This window comes from Canis aureus, chromosome 2 (assembly GCF_053574225.1).
Source record: "Canis aureus isolate CA01 chromosome 2, VMU_Caureus_v.1.0, whole genome shotgun sequence".
In the NCBI taxonomy this organism is placed as follows: Eukaryota; Metazoa; Chordata; class Mammalia; order Carnivora; family Canidae; genus Canis; species Canis aureus.
The window spans coordinates 72,935,300-72,948,578 of NC_135612.1; the positions used below are offsets into that span (position 1 = coordinate 72,935,300).

Here is a 13,279-nt window from a genome sequence, read left to right on the forward strand (position 1 = left end):
GGTCTGGCAAGGCAAGGCCTTGAATGCCAAGGAGAGGAGTTTAGTAGCAATGACAGTTGATACACCCCTTCCAGTAATATGTGTACTTGTACAATTATGACTTTTGAGTCTCAGCTCTGTCTTCAGCTCTGGAAGACTGCCGCCCCACAAGGCCTTGACTTTTCCTATCTCGGTCCAATGTCACTCCATGCAGATTTGCTATCTCGGTACAAAAAATGTGAAAGATACCGGAACATGTTTTACAAAACATCTCCAAAAGAGCCAATCTAAGAAGCGTTGCGCAATGGCCCTCATCTCTCCATTATCACTCTCAAATCAGGAGAAATATCTCTGACTATAGCAGAATATACTGTCTCTTCTGTTCCTTGCTCAGCCACAGTTCTGGCTGAGAAAAGAGGCCAGAGTGGAAACTTTCATATTTGAAGTGGGCAGAGGAGGGGAGGAGAGGAAAAATGATTTTCTAAAGTATTCCCTTGGATCAGTAGGGATATACATTTATCAGGGTTTCAGGCACATCTGAAGTGGCCTTCCATGGGTCTCTTTCCTGTACTCAGGTATTATTTAGGCTTCCATTTATGAAGATGGGTCATTGGATAGAAAGATTATTTAATGTTATTATAATGAAAGGGTGTCCCAAATATTTTTCATTGAAGTTAAATTGAATAGAGAGGTTAGTAAACCAAACTAAAATTCAGAATGCCATTTCAATATTGACATGAGAGGACCCCTGGGTGGCTCAGTGAATTAAGCATCTGACTCCTGCTTTTGGCTCAGGTCATGATCTCAGGGTCCTGGGATCCAGCCCCATGTCAGGCTCTGCACTCAGTGAGGAGTCTGCTTGATGTTCTCTCTCTCCCTCTTTCTCTGCCCCTCCCCCCAACTCACATGCACACCTGCATGTCCATATATTGACATAAGGGACAGGGATTCTTCGAGTATGTGCAGCCTGAGTCCTGCTTCCTAGTCACTCTGAGTTGAGCCTGGGGATCTGCATTTGGACCACACCTGAAATGAAAGATGATTTTTAAAAACTTGTTATTGTGGTAAAATTTATCATTTTAACTATCCATCTCTGGAACTTTTTTTCATTTTCCCAAACTGAAACTCATTAAACCATCACTCCCCATTCTCTTTCCTCCAGTGCCTGGCAGTCGCCATTTTACTTGGTCTCTGAATTTGACTAGTGTAGATACCTCATAAAAATGGAGTTGTATGGTATTTGTCTTTTTATGACTGGCTTATTTCACTTTGCATAGTGTCCTCAAGGTACATTCATGTTGTAGCATGTGTCAGAATTGCATTCCTTTTTAGGACTAAGTAATACTCCATAGCATGTATATGCCACGTTTTATCTCCTTACTGGGGGATGAGCACGTGGCTTGAGGAACCTTCTGGCTATGGTGAATAACACTGCTCTGAATATTTGTGTGCAAATATCCATTGGGTCCCTGCTTTTAGTCCTTTTAGGGTGTATATCTAGTACTGGAATTGCTGGGTTATATAGTAATTCTATGTTTAAGTTTGTGAGGAACTGCCATACTGTTTTTCCATAGCAGTTGCACCATTCATATTCCCACCAACAGTGCACACATTCTGGTTTCACCACATCCTCACCAATATTTGTTATTTCCTGTTAATTTGTTTTTTTAAATAATAGCCAGCCCCATGGGTGTAAAGTGATTTGATTGAGATGATTCTTTTTTGTGCCAAGTTTGATAAGAAAATGTTAATTCACAAAGTTATAAAAAATATTACCTCATTTTTTAAAAAAAGATTTTTATTTATTATTTATTTATTTATTCATTCATTCATTCATTCATTCATGAGAGACACAGAGAGAGAGAGAGAGGCAGAGACACAGGCAGAGGGAAAAGCAGGCTCCATGCAGGGAGCCCGATGCGGGACTCGACCCCCAATGCCCGACTGGACCCCTAGGATCATGCCCTAGGGTGAAGGCAGGCACTAAACTGCTGAGCCACCCAGGGGTCCCTACCTCGTGTTTTTATATTCAAATATGTCCCAAATTGTTTTCATTGAAGTTAAATTGAATAGAGAGGTTAGTAAACCAAAAGTCAGGAAAGCACCCTGAAGGACACAATCTAGCTTTACATTATCTAATAGTATAGTTTCTTTAAAGTGTGATGGAGCTGGTGTAAGTAAGAGGAAAATAAGCTGTTGGTTGTGAAATGATGCCTCCCCTGTATTTCCTGTTGATGCTAAGTTTTGCAGACTCCCTACTACTGAAATCTCAGTCCAAGGAAGAGCTAAGAAAAGGGGGGGGGGGGGGTTTGAAGAAATGAAGTATTTGGTAGTAGTGGAGAACATTGGACTTTTAAAGCAAAGGTCTAAGATTCTGTGTTTGAAGTCTGAGTGGGAAATGGTAAAAGTGAGGAGACACTATTTTTTATTTGAGAGAGAGAGAGAAAAAGCGTGCTTGCACAAGCAGGGGGAGTGGTAGAGGAAGAAGCAGGGACTGGTGGGGCTTGATTCCAGGACTCTGGGATTATGACCTGAGCTGAAGGCAAGCACTTAACTGACTGAGCCACCCAAGCGCCTTGTGAGGAGACATTATTAACAACAAGCGTAGCACCCCTTGGTTAATGAATACACATTTTTCCTGAGTTGTAAAACATATTTTTAGAAGTGATTCTCTCTGGGATTACCATAGTGAATCTCTCCTAGGCATCCAAAAAAAAAAAAAAATGTATATATATAAATTTTTAGAGATTCAGTTTCTATACACATTTACCTCACACCAAATTCCTGCCAATCTGTGAACATTGTATGCTCTTTCTGCCATATGTCTTCCAATGCAATGTGTCTCCTACCTAGAGAACTCCCTCCAATGTCCCTCCACTGGGGAGCCCTTCTGGTGTCACAGGTAAAACCCATCACCCGCCAAGATAATTGTGAAGTTGCCTCACACATCTGCCACTCTTTGATTTTCTTACCCAGATGCTATTGCCTTTTTTTTTTCTTTTTTAAATTGAGGTGATATTCATGTAGCGTAAAATTAACTTTTAAAGTGTACAATTCAGTGGCATTTCGTACATTCACAGTGTTATGTAACCGTTACTTCTATCTAGTTCCAAAACATTTTCATCACCTCAAAGGAAACCCCATATCCATTGAAGAACTCACCCCCATTCTATCTTCCTTTTGCCCCTGGCAACCACTAATCTGCCTTCTGCCTCTCTGGATTTAACCTTGTCTGTATATATCATATAAATGGAATATACAATGTGTGGTCTTTTGTGTCTTTTTTCAGGTAGCATGATGTATTTGAGGTCCATCCATGTTATAACATGTAGCAGTATTTCATTGTCTTTTAAGACTGAATAATATTCCATTATATGACTATACCACATTTTGTTTATCACGCATACATTGATGACCATTTGAGTTGTTTTTACCCTTTGGGCTGTTGCTTTTTTAAGGTAATCATGACTAAGCTAAATGATAATCACCAAGTGAGACAGTGTGTCTTCAGTCTGGAAATTAGGGCCCTTGTCCAGGAAAAGAGGGACCTCTACTAAGACTGCTTAGTGACCCTAGATGAAAGGGTGCAGATGGGCAGTTCTTAGGCAAAATGAGGCCTTCAAGATGTGTTTGATTTTACGTGCACTGTTGTCCTGTTCAATCTTTAAAACTTGATTTTTTTTTTTAATTGAGTAGGCGCCATGCCCAGTGTGGGGCTTGAACTCACAACCCTGAGATCAAGAGTTTCATGCTGTATTGACTGAGCCAGCCAGGCACCCCTGTTTGTTTTATTTGTCAGTGATCTTTAAAACTTGAATCCATTGTCCACATTTAAATTTAAAAGATTCCCCTGCTTCTCTCTCCCTCCCTCTTTCTTAGTCTCTCTCACACATACACTTGAATATTTGTCTTTTTTTCTTTAGATTTAAAAAAATTTCTAATCTCTATACCCAATGTGAGGCTCAAATTCACAACCCTGAGATCAGGAGTTGCAGGCTCTACCGACTGAGCCCGCCAGGCGCCCCTGAATGTTTGTCTTGTTACAAAAAACAAAAACAAAGCTTTGTCAGTACCTGAGCTGTATCTACCTGGCAACTGCCAGCTGGAGTTGGATGCAGGCTTGTACTTGGGAAAGTCCTCTCTAGTTTGCCATAGCCCTGACTCAGTGAGGCCAACGGTCAGGACGTTTGAGTTGCTGTCTTCTTCTGATAATTGAGTTAGAAGAATGTGAAAGATGGGCTCAGTCTCTATCAAAAAACAAAATTCATTTGAAAAGAGATGCAAGTGGTTGCCCCCCCCTCCCCAACTGCCTTTCTTGGTCCTGCAAGCACCTGGGATTATGTCCTCTATTTTACCAAGTGTTCCTCATTTCCCTAATACCAAAATTTTAAAACCCGTTTATTGAGATATTCCATACCATTCACACATTTGAAGTGTGCATTTCATTGGATTTTAGTATATCCGCAGGTACATGCAACCATCACCACCGTTAGTTCTACAACATTTAGACAAAACAGTTATTTAACATTAAACAGTCATTTATCACAATTAATTTAGAACCTTTGCATCATCTCAAAAGGAAACCCTTTGGCTGTTGCCCCTCTGTCCCCCTTCCTTGGACCTAAGCAACCACAAATCAAATGTTGGAATTTTTGATGGCACACCAAAAAGGGATTGGAAGGGAACACAACACCAAGCACATCAGCCAGAATTCCAACCCAACTGCTGTTGGAGTGTGACATTGTTGGACTTTGACAATGTCTCTCTTCCATTGCCAATGAGAGAGAGAGAAAAAGGAAGGAGGGATGGTGAGATTGAGATTATAGCACTTCATTACTGCTTTTTTGTCACCTGGAAGCCCTGGTTTCTGCCCCGCCCACTCTTTTTTTTTTTTTTTAATAAATTAATGATGCAATCTACTCCTTTGTGCCAGTGAATACAGGATCTTTCTTTGGAATCTTAATTGTAGCACAGTAATTTATACCTGTAAGCAGCTCATCACTGCATTAAGACCAAGGGAGGCAGCTGTCTCTGACTAGCAGCCAAGAGAACAGACATAGTGGGAACAAAAATTATTTTGTCTTTTTGATCACGGTCTGGCTACTGTCACACCTAAGAAGCTTCTAGGCCCTCATCCCAGTCAGTGAATTTCAGGAACAAAATCGCTTAGGTTTTCAGTGCTTTAGTGTTTTTAAGGGAGTGTGTCCTGCCTTTGTCTCCTACCCTAACATTTCTCGGTTAGTTGGTCCTTCTTATGGAGAATTTCAATTTGCATTTGACACATGTAAGAACCTTCCAGGTGTTGTCATTATTCTCATTGAATCATTGCTTGTGACACTTCAAATCCTAAAGGGAAACCACCCCAGAAATAATTACCTTGGCGGAGAAGCATTGAATTTTAAATGACCAAGCCTCTGGGAAGCTGGAATGTTCCCCTACAAAGCCTACAGCACTCACCTTGCTGGCAGTCTTGAGCTTCCTCTTGACCTATGGTTGCCATATTTAGCAAAGGAAAATGATTGTTTATCTGAGGTCCAAATTTTTGCTTCCACTCCAGGACATCGTTGTGCTGCGCATCACTTGTCCTTTGAGTTGCAGGTCCTTAGATCTAGGTCTGGAAGAGCTTCCCGCACCTCAAGGAAGTGGGAACTCAGAAGAGCAGCCATAGGGCTGGTGACCCCTTTCCAGCTGACACAGCTGGGCCCCACAAACTGGCCAGACCAAACACAGATTCTGGCAAGTTCCAGACAAGTAAGAAAAACATAGACAGTAGTGGCACTTAGGGTGCTGTTTGGTAGAGGGCTCAATTTTAGGTCCTGGCTTCATTAGCTTGAACCTGGGCAGGTCACTGTAATTCTTTGGAACCATAATTGCCATGTTTTCACTTCCCTGAAATGAGAACAGTGAAAATATCAGTAACCAGCATTTGTTTCAGGCACTACTGTTTACTTCTCTAATTTACTTAGCAGTCCTAATCAGGGGAACTTCCCTCCTAACTCCCTGCCCTGGGCATCTCAGAGAATCCTCACAATGACCTTTGAAGGGGGTCATTATGCCCATACTATAGACCTAGAAGCCAAGGCTCTGAAGGTTTAAGGAAAGTGTGCCACCCAGCCCCTCCAGTATTTTATTTAGTGAAGTCAGTTGGAGAATTCATAGAAGTGGAAGGAAAGGGCGAATCCACATGTTTTGTCTTCATAGGTTTGGTATCTCTCCCCATACCCCCCTCACCCCTCAAACTAGTGCCTGGCACATGGTCTTAATACATGTCTATTGGTGAGTGAACACTAGGAACCATGGGGAAGAGTGAGGGGTCAGGGTCCCTGGTCTTCTCTCAGTGTCACCCCCGCCCCTGCCCCAGTGTAGGTAGAGTCCTCCATTCTCAGCTCTTCAAGCACTTGGTGTAATATCACATTTTTCATATTTAGGATGGTAGCTTATGTCAGAGTAGGAATTTTCCCTTTGGTCCTATTCAGTCCAGACCCCTCATTTTATGAAAGAGGACACTGATGTCCAAGGTAGTCCTGTGATAGGCCTAAGATCACACTTTTACCTAAAATAGTTGTTCACTGCCTGTGCACAGCTGTTCTGAAAGCATCGCCTCCATCATCCTGTATGTTTCAGTAGCTAGGGTGTATGCACGGTCTTCTGTAAGGAAACCCACAAAGCACCCTGAGAAGGGAACTCAGATCTTCCAAGCTGACAATGGGCAGTGTCACTAGTGAAGAGGAGTGGCTGGATCCTCCTAGCTCTGACTTTTCTTTCTAAGGACCATCTTCTTGGCTCATCCATTATATTACCTCCACCTGGCTATTCTCAGGAGCACTGTTCTGACTTTAAAGTTTGAGTCTAGACTGGATGTAGGATGCTTGAAGGAGGTAGGATGAATGCAGAAAGTTATATGCAGCTAGATATTCTGATTAATAAGATAAGGCTTTTCCACTGTTGCTGGTAGTTGGGCCTCTGCTCCCAGTCTCCTTCCCTCTCATTTCCAAGAAATAGGGGTTGCTGTTAGTCTGGTTCCCCAGGAGCATCCTCCAAAGTCTGAATCTCCACGCAAGAGAAAACTCCAAATGGCAGTTTCTGTTCCTGGTGGTCAAAGTCTCATCTTCCGGATTCTTTTTCTGGTTGGAGGAGCCTCTTCTGTTGCAGAGTGTGTAACATTAGGAATAATCACATTCTCTAGGGAAGGTGCCCACCACTGCCACCACTCAACAAGGTTCTTTTGTTTTGTTTTGTTTATTAAGATTTTATTTATTCATGAGAGACATACAGAGAGAGGCAGAGACCTAGGCAGAGGGAGAAGCAGGCTCCCTATAGGGAGCCTGATGTGGGACTCCATCCCAGGGATCATGACTGAGCCAAAGGCAGACGTTCAACCACTGAAGCCATCCAGGTGCCCCTCATCAAGGTTCTTTACCCCAAACCTCAACAGGACATAGCTGGCAGATTACAACATGGTTGTGTCCACATTTAACATGTTCTACAGAGGAGTGGGAGGTGGAGGACAGGCATTTAGGGCATCTCCCTAACATGTTAATTCTTTACGATGTGTACCATCTCTTCTCTTGTTTTTTTCTGTCCTGTGGGCATTTAGCCCAGTGTTGGGCACTCAGTGAACCCGTTTAGAATTGGGTGGATTTGATACATCAGGTGTACTTTAGGGAAGGAGTTTGGGTGGGTGGGTGGGGCTAGGGACATGAGTCATGTGGGAAGAGAGAAAGTTTGCCATCCTGCTTACCACCTTCTAGGCTACCGAAGAATGCTTATTCCACTTTCACCCCCTGGGGTGTATTCATTCATTCATTCATTCATTCATTCATTCAGCGAATATTTCTAGAGTGCTTACTATATGCCAGCTATTATATTTGGTGCTGGGCATCAGCAGTGCATAAAAACAGCCTCTGTGTCTGCCCTAAAGAGCTATGTTTTTTGTGTGGTGGTTGATGGATGATCTGTCCAATCTCATTAGTAACAGTAGGAGCATTGTTAATAAACCCTGCTTGATCCTGTGCTGAGACACCTCAGTCTTCTGAAGATGCCTGCGTTTGCTTTGATTTCGTTGGGAAGCACGGATGCTAAGACGAGTTTTGCCCCAGAAGCACCACCAATGTGATTACCCCGGTTAACCAAGATGGCCAGTATGAGGCAAGGAAATAATAGGCTGTTGTGTAATGTGTGCACTTTTTCTTTACACAAGACCTTTAAAGGTCAGTTTATTACAGCCTAATGAAACAATTAGGTATATATATGGGGTAATTTAGTTGCTTCTTTACTTCTGCAATAAAAGTCGCAGGTCTTGGTGATTTCAGGCTTGCTCTGGGGCTCTGAAATGAAAAGGATACATAAGGACTTTAGGCTCAAAGGAACTTGATCCTATTTTCCCCTTTTCATTTTTTATTTGGCACATGAATTTCATTCCATACAATTTTTTTTCCTGTGCACAGTAAAGTTTTAAAATAAACAGCAGCAACTCTGTTTTCCTAGTTTAGCTAACATGGAAATACCTAATCCTCTTAGTTTTCTTGATTTTTGCAAACAAGGATTTGTTGGGATAAAATCTTTAAGTAGTCCAGTCACATGGACTAGATATTCATTTAATGACCCCAAGTACAACCTGTTAGAAAAGCAAACTAATGAATTAATAATGTTCCTCACAGATATTTTTCTGCCTTATTTTTCAAACACATGTTGCATGACTTGAATGGAAGTAGTAAATGAAAAAGTATTCACCCCATAAGTAGGGAATAATCACTTCACCTTGTAGCTAGCCCTCCTGTCAGCTTTCTGACCTTTCCCTTTTGAGCAGGTAGGAAAAAAAACAAAAAAAAACCCCAACAAACCCCATGAGTTATATAGATGTACTGTCCAACACAATAGCCACTGGTTCCTGGTGGCTACTGAAATGTGGTCAGTGTGACTGAGCTGAATTTTTCAATTTAAATCTAAAAGCAGGAACAGTGTATTTTTTTTAGAGATATATTTATTTATTTATTTGAGAGAGAGCATGTGCATGTGGGGGGAGAGGCAGAGGGAGGGATCCCAAGCAGATTCCCATCCTGAGCAGTGAGCTCTGATGTGGGGCTTGACCCCCACAACCCATGAGCTCATGACCTGAGCCAAAACCAAGAGTCAGTCGCTTAGCCTTAGCCAACTGAGCCACCCCGGTGTTCCAGTGTAGAGTATTTTTTTTGTTGAATGCAACTTTACTGGGAGGCTTGTATGTATGTTTGGAGCAACTTGAATGTGTGAATCCACTTTTTTAACTATAAATTTTATGTCCTAGAGATGATTTCTTATAATTTTGCATTCAAATTGAGATGTGCTATACATGTAAAATACATGGCCAAATTTTAAAGACTTTGTTAAAAATAAATACGAAGGGGCTCCTGGGTGGCTCAGTTGGTTAAGTATCTGCCTTCAGCTCAGGTCATGATCCCAGGGTCCTGGGATCGAGCCCTGCATTCAGCTTCCTGCTCAGTGGAGAGTCTGCTTCTCCCTCTCCCTCTGACTCTCCCTCCTGTTCGTTCTCTCTCTCCCCCTCTCTCGCTCTCTCTCAAATAAACTCTTTTTTTTTTTAAAAAAATCAATGTGAAATATCTCATTTAGTAATTAATAATTGTAAGCCTATATTTTAAAGATTTTTTAAGTAATCTCTAACCCAACTTGGGGCTCGAACTCACAACCCCAAGATCAAGAGTTGCATGCTCCACCCACTGAGCCAGCCAGGCTCCCCTTAATAATTTTTTATACTGATTACATGTTGAAATAATAATGTTTCAGATACATAGAGTTAAAAAATATATTAAAATTAATATTGCCTGGTTTTTGTACTTTTTAAATTTGGCTACCACAAAATTTAAAACATGTAAGTGTCTTGCATAATATTAATACGGACAGCACTGTTGGTTTGTTGTGTTTAGAACAAAAGGTTCCATGCCATGGTCCACAAAGTTCTCTCACCTGTTTACCTGGTGAGAACATCACAATGAGCTTGGTTAAAAACATGAACAACAAATTCTGTGCCATAGCAAATCACAAAATATATTTAATAATTCTGTTTGTTTTTTTAAGCTTGTCAAACCCAAGTGGTCTTAGATACTTTTTGACTGCAAAACTACATCACATATTTAATTCCACTTACCCTGGGGGAAATCTCATCTAAAGTTTGAAACAACTCAGCTGGTTAAGAGAGCCATTCAACAGTATGGTTTAATCACTCTAGTTATAGGTAGCTTTACAAAGCATTTAAATAATATTTTATGCTATAAGCACTAGAGTAATTGTGGTTCAAAGCTCAGGTTTTGGAGTCAGGCATACCTGGGCTTGAATTCTCGATCTGCATTGTTTAGTTGTGTGACCTCAAACTAGTGTGTGTGTGTGTGTTTTTTTTTTTTTTTTTAAGATTTTATTTATTTATCATGACAGAGAGAGAGAGGGGGCAGAGACACAGGCAGAGGGAGAAGCAGGCTCCATGCAGGGAGCCCAATGTAGGACTCAATCCCGGGTTCCCAGGATCACACCCCCAGCTGAAGGTGGCGCTAAACCGCTGGGCCACAGGGGCTGCCCTAAAACTAGTGTTTTAAACGTGCTTAGCCTTGGTTTTCCTCATTAATAAAATGGGACAATAGTGGTCCCTATGTGATAGGGTTGTTATGAGGATTAAAAGTTATAACCCATGTAAAGTGCCTGGCACCTGAGAAGTGCTCTGTTGTTAATTGTTATTGATTATGAAGTTGCCTTATTGTTGTTATTATTATTCCTTGTAAAGTATCCACCATTGTCCTCAAAGACCCTACCTACTATCTTGCTGTTGGATCTGGAAGGCTGTGTCAGAGCTGCCATTCATTCGCAAGTAGTGTCTTATGAAAATTACTTGCTCTCCTTGAGCTTATCCTTGGCCTTACTTTGTTCTTTTCTCCTTTCTTGTTCTTTGCCCCACTCTGCAATCAGCCTTTGATCTTGAACTTTCTCTTCTCTTACTTTGTGTTCTGTACTTGGCACACTCCATATCTCTACTAAGATTTTATTAATGAGTATGTATTGAGCACTTACTATGTGCCAAGTTCTCTGATAGGCACTAGGAATACTAAGATGAGTGACAAAGCTCCTGCCTTCCAAGAGCTTATTAAATAGTCAAGAGAGAGAGAGTTTATTGATCCGGGTAACAAGTGTCACAGGTGTCGCAATGGAATTTGGCAGAGTCCTGTGTGGGCAGGGGCAGGAATGAGATGCCACAAGGGTGATGATCAGAAAAGATTGACGTGACAAGTGATTGGCTGATAACGAGCAGGTATTGAGAGTCAGCATTGTGTTGGAGAAGAGACAGGTAGAGGGCCTGGGATAGACACATGGGAACAGCCTGCAGCCAGAACACAGCGTGTTCTGGAGATGTCAGTAGCTTGAACGGAATAGCTGGGTCACCATATGGAAAGATGAAGTTGAGCCAGCACATCAGCCTGGAGAACTGATCCTGGAGGACTTGGTATGCTTTGCTAACTAGTTGGTATTAAGTGATACAACCCAGTCCCAGTTTTGGCAAGATCACTTTGGCAATGAGGACTGGCATTAGAGGTGGAATCCTGTAAGGCTACAGCCGGAGTCTGAGATGAGTGAGGAATCTGAACCCAGAGGTTGGCTTTGGGACAGAGAGGAAGGGGCCAGATCTGGAAAGTCAAGGTGACTCTGCAGTGGTGGTGGAAGCTAGCCAGACTTCTTGTGGTGATTCTTTCGCAATATATGCAAATATCAAATCATTATGCTGTATACCTTAAACTAGTAGAGTGTTACATGTCAACTATATCTAAATTTTAAAATTGTAACTAGTCAGTTTCTTTAAAAAGAACAAGATGACAACGATGACAATGAGGACGATGATGGTGGTGTCCAGGAGGGAGGAGAGGAGCAAGGAGGGGAACTGGCTTAAAGCCTTGGTGATTGACTGAGTGAAGGCAGGGAGGGAGCAGGAGTCAGACACCAGCCAGGATTCTTGCACAGTGACTTGGGGGATGGAGCTCCACTTGCTAAGGTGGGCACAGGGGAAGGGAAGCAGGCCTAGGGGATAAAGAGTGAGGTCTGTGTGGGCTGTGGTGAGGACAGTGCTCTGCGGGCTGGAGACGGAGAGTGAGGCTGGCGGATGGCTCGGGTATAGTGGCCATTGCTTCCTCTTGTGCTTTACCCTCTTGAGGGACTGTTGTCCCTGATGCCACCACCAGCCCTGTCCACCCACACACATGCTCAGAATGCTTTCAGGGTTATGTTTTGAAGTACTTTTTGTCGGGGTTGGGGTGGGGGTGTGCCCAACTGGCTCAGTCAGTAGAGTGTGTGACTCTTGATCTCAGGTTCATTAGTTCAAGCCCCATGTTAGTTGTGGAGCCTACAAATCAATCAATCAATCAATCAATTAATCAATCACATTCTGTTGGGGTTATGGGCTCTCTTCTGACAAGGGACAACTTAATCTCACTATACACCCCGTCCCCCATCCTCTCACAAGCAGATTGTACCAACCAAGGGAGAGTCTTCCTCCAAAACACAAACGAACCACCCCTGTGTGATGTTTCCTAATTCTTCATCTTCCCAAGTGTCCCTCTGCAAAGCTTAACACTCTCCCATGGCATCCCTCACTGCTCTGCCACAGGACCCTGGCCACTTCCCCAGCCTCGGCTGCCACACCTCTGCCTCCCTCACCAGATTCCAGCTTATAGGCTCCTGTTCTTGGAGTTACACACAAAACACACAAACAAATGTACTTGTTCCTGCTACAGGATGTTTGCCCTTGTCTGTGCCTAGAATGTTCTTCCCTCAGGTCTTCACTAGGCTCCCTCCTTTTCTATCTCCTTTTCTTTATCCAGTTGTCAGTGCTGGTATCTTGGGGTGGCCTCCATGTACTCATCCCTGTTGGTCTCCACCCAGTGCCCTGCTCTTTTGATTTCATAGCACTTCCGCTGCCTGAAATGATCTCATTTGATGGCTTACGTGTGGTCATCTTTCCCCAAAAGTGTGTAAGTTCTTGGTTCCCACATGTCCCCAACACCTGGCAGAGAGCTTCCAGGTAGCAGGCATTTATTACATATTTGATCTAAGAGCTTGAAATCTTGGTTAAACATCCCTGATTTAAGGTGTTCCCTCCCCCTCCCCACATCAGCTAAGTTGTTTTGCAACAAACTCCAGTTTCTAGAGTGACTTTATCTTTGGTGGGAGGAAGGGGAGGCGGCTACCCCAGTCAGATGCCCAATGGGAAACAGATGGACACTCAACAGGATAATTGAGGAGAAATTAATAAAGGGATTATCAGGGT

The 13,279-nt window shown here is 42.6% G+C and overlaps 1 protein-coding gene and 1 long non-coding RNA gene across 3 annotated transcripts in view; one reads left to right on the top strand and one right to left on the bottom strand.

The window, feature by feature from the left end:
* The window catches only part of RBM47 (RNA binding motif protein 47), a 151,067-nt gene that overhangs the window by 26,281 nt on the left and 111,507 nt on the right, over positions 1 to 13,279 (top strand). The gene's annotated exons all lie outside the window — the stretch shown is intronic.
* LOC144301775 (uncharacterized) overlaps positions 8,194 to 13,279 on the bottom strand; it is a 109,403-nt gene continuing 104,317 nt past the window's right edge. Inside the window, exon 6 of the long non-coding RNA XR_013368627.1 lies at positions 8,194 to 8,306. This is a non-coding gene — a long non-coding RNA (uncharacterized LOC144301775). The remainder of the gene's footprint in view (positions 8,307 to 13,279) is intronic.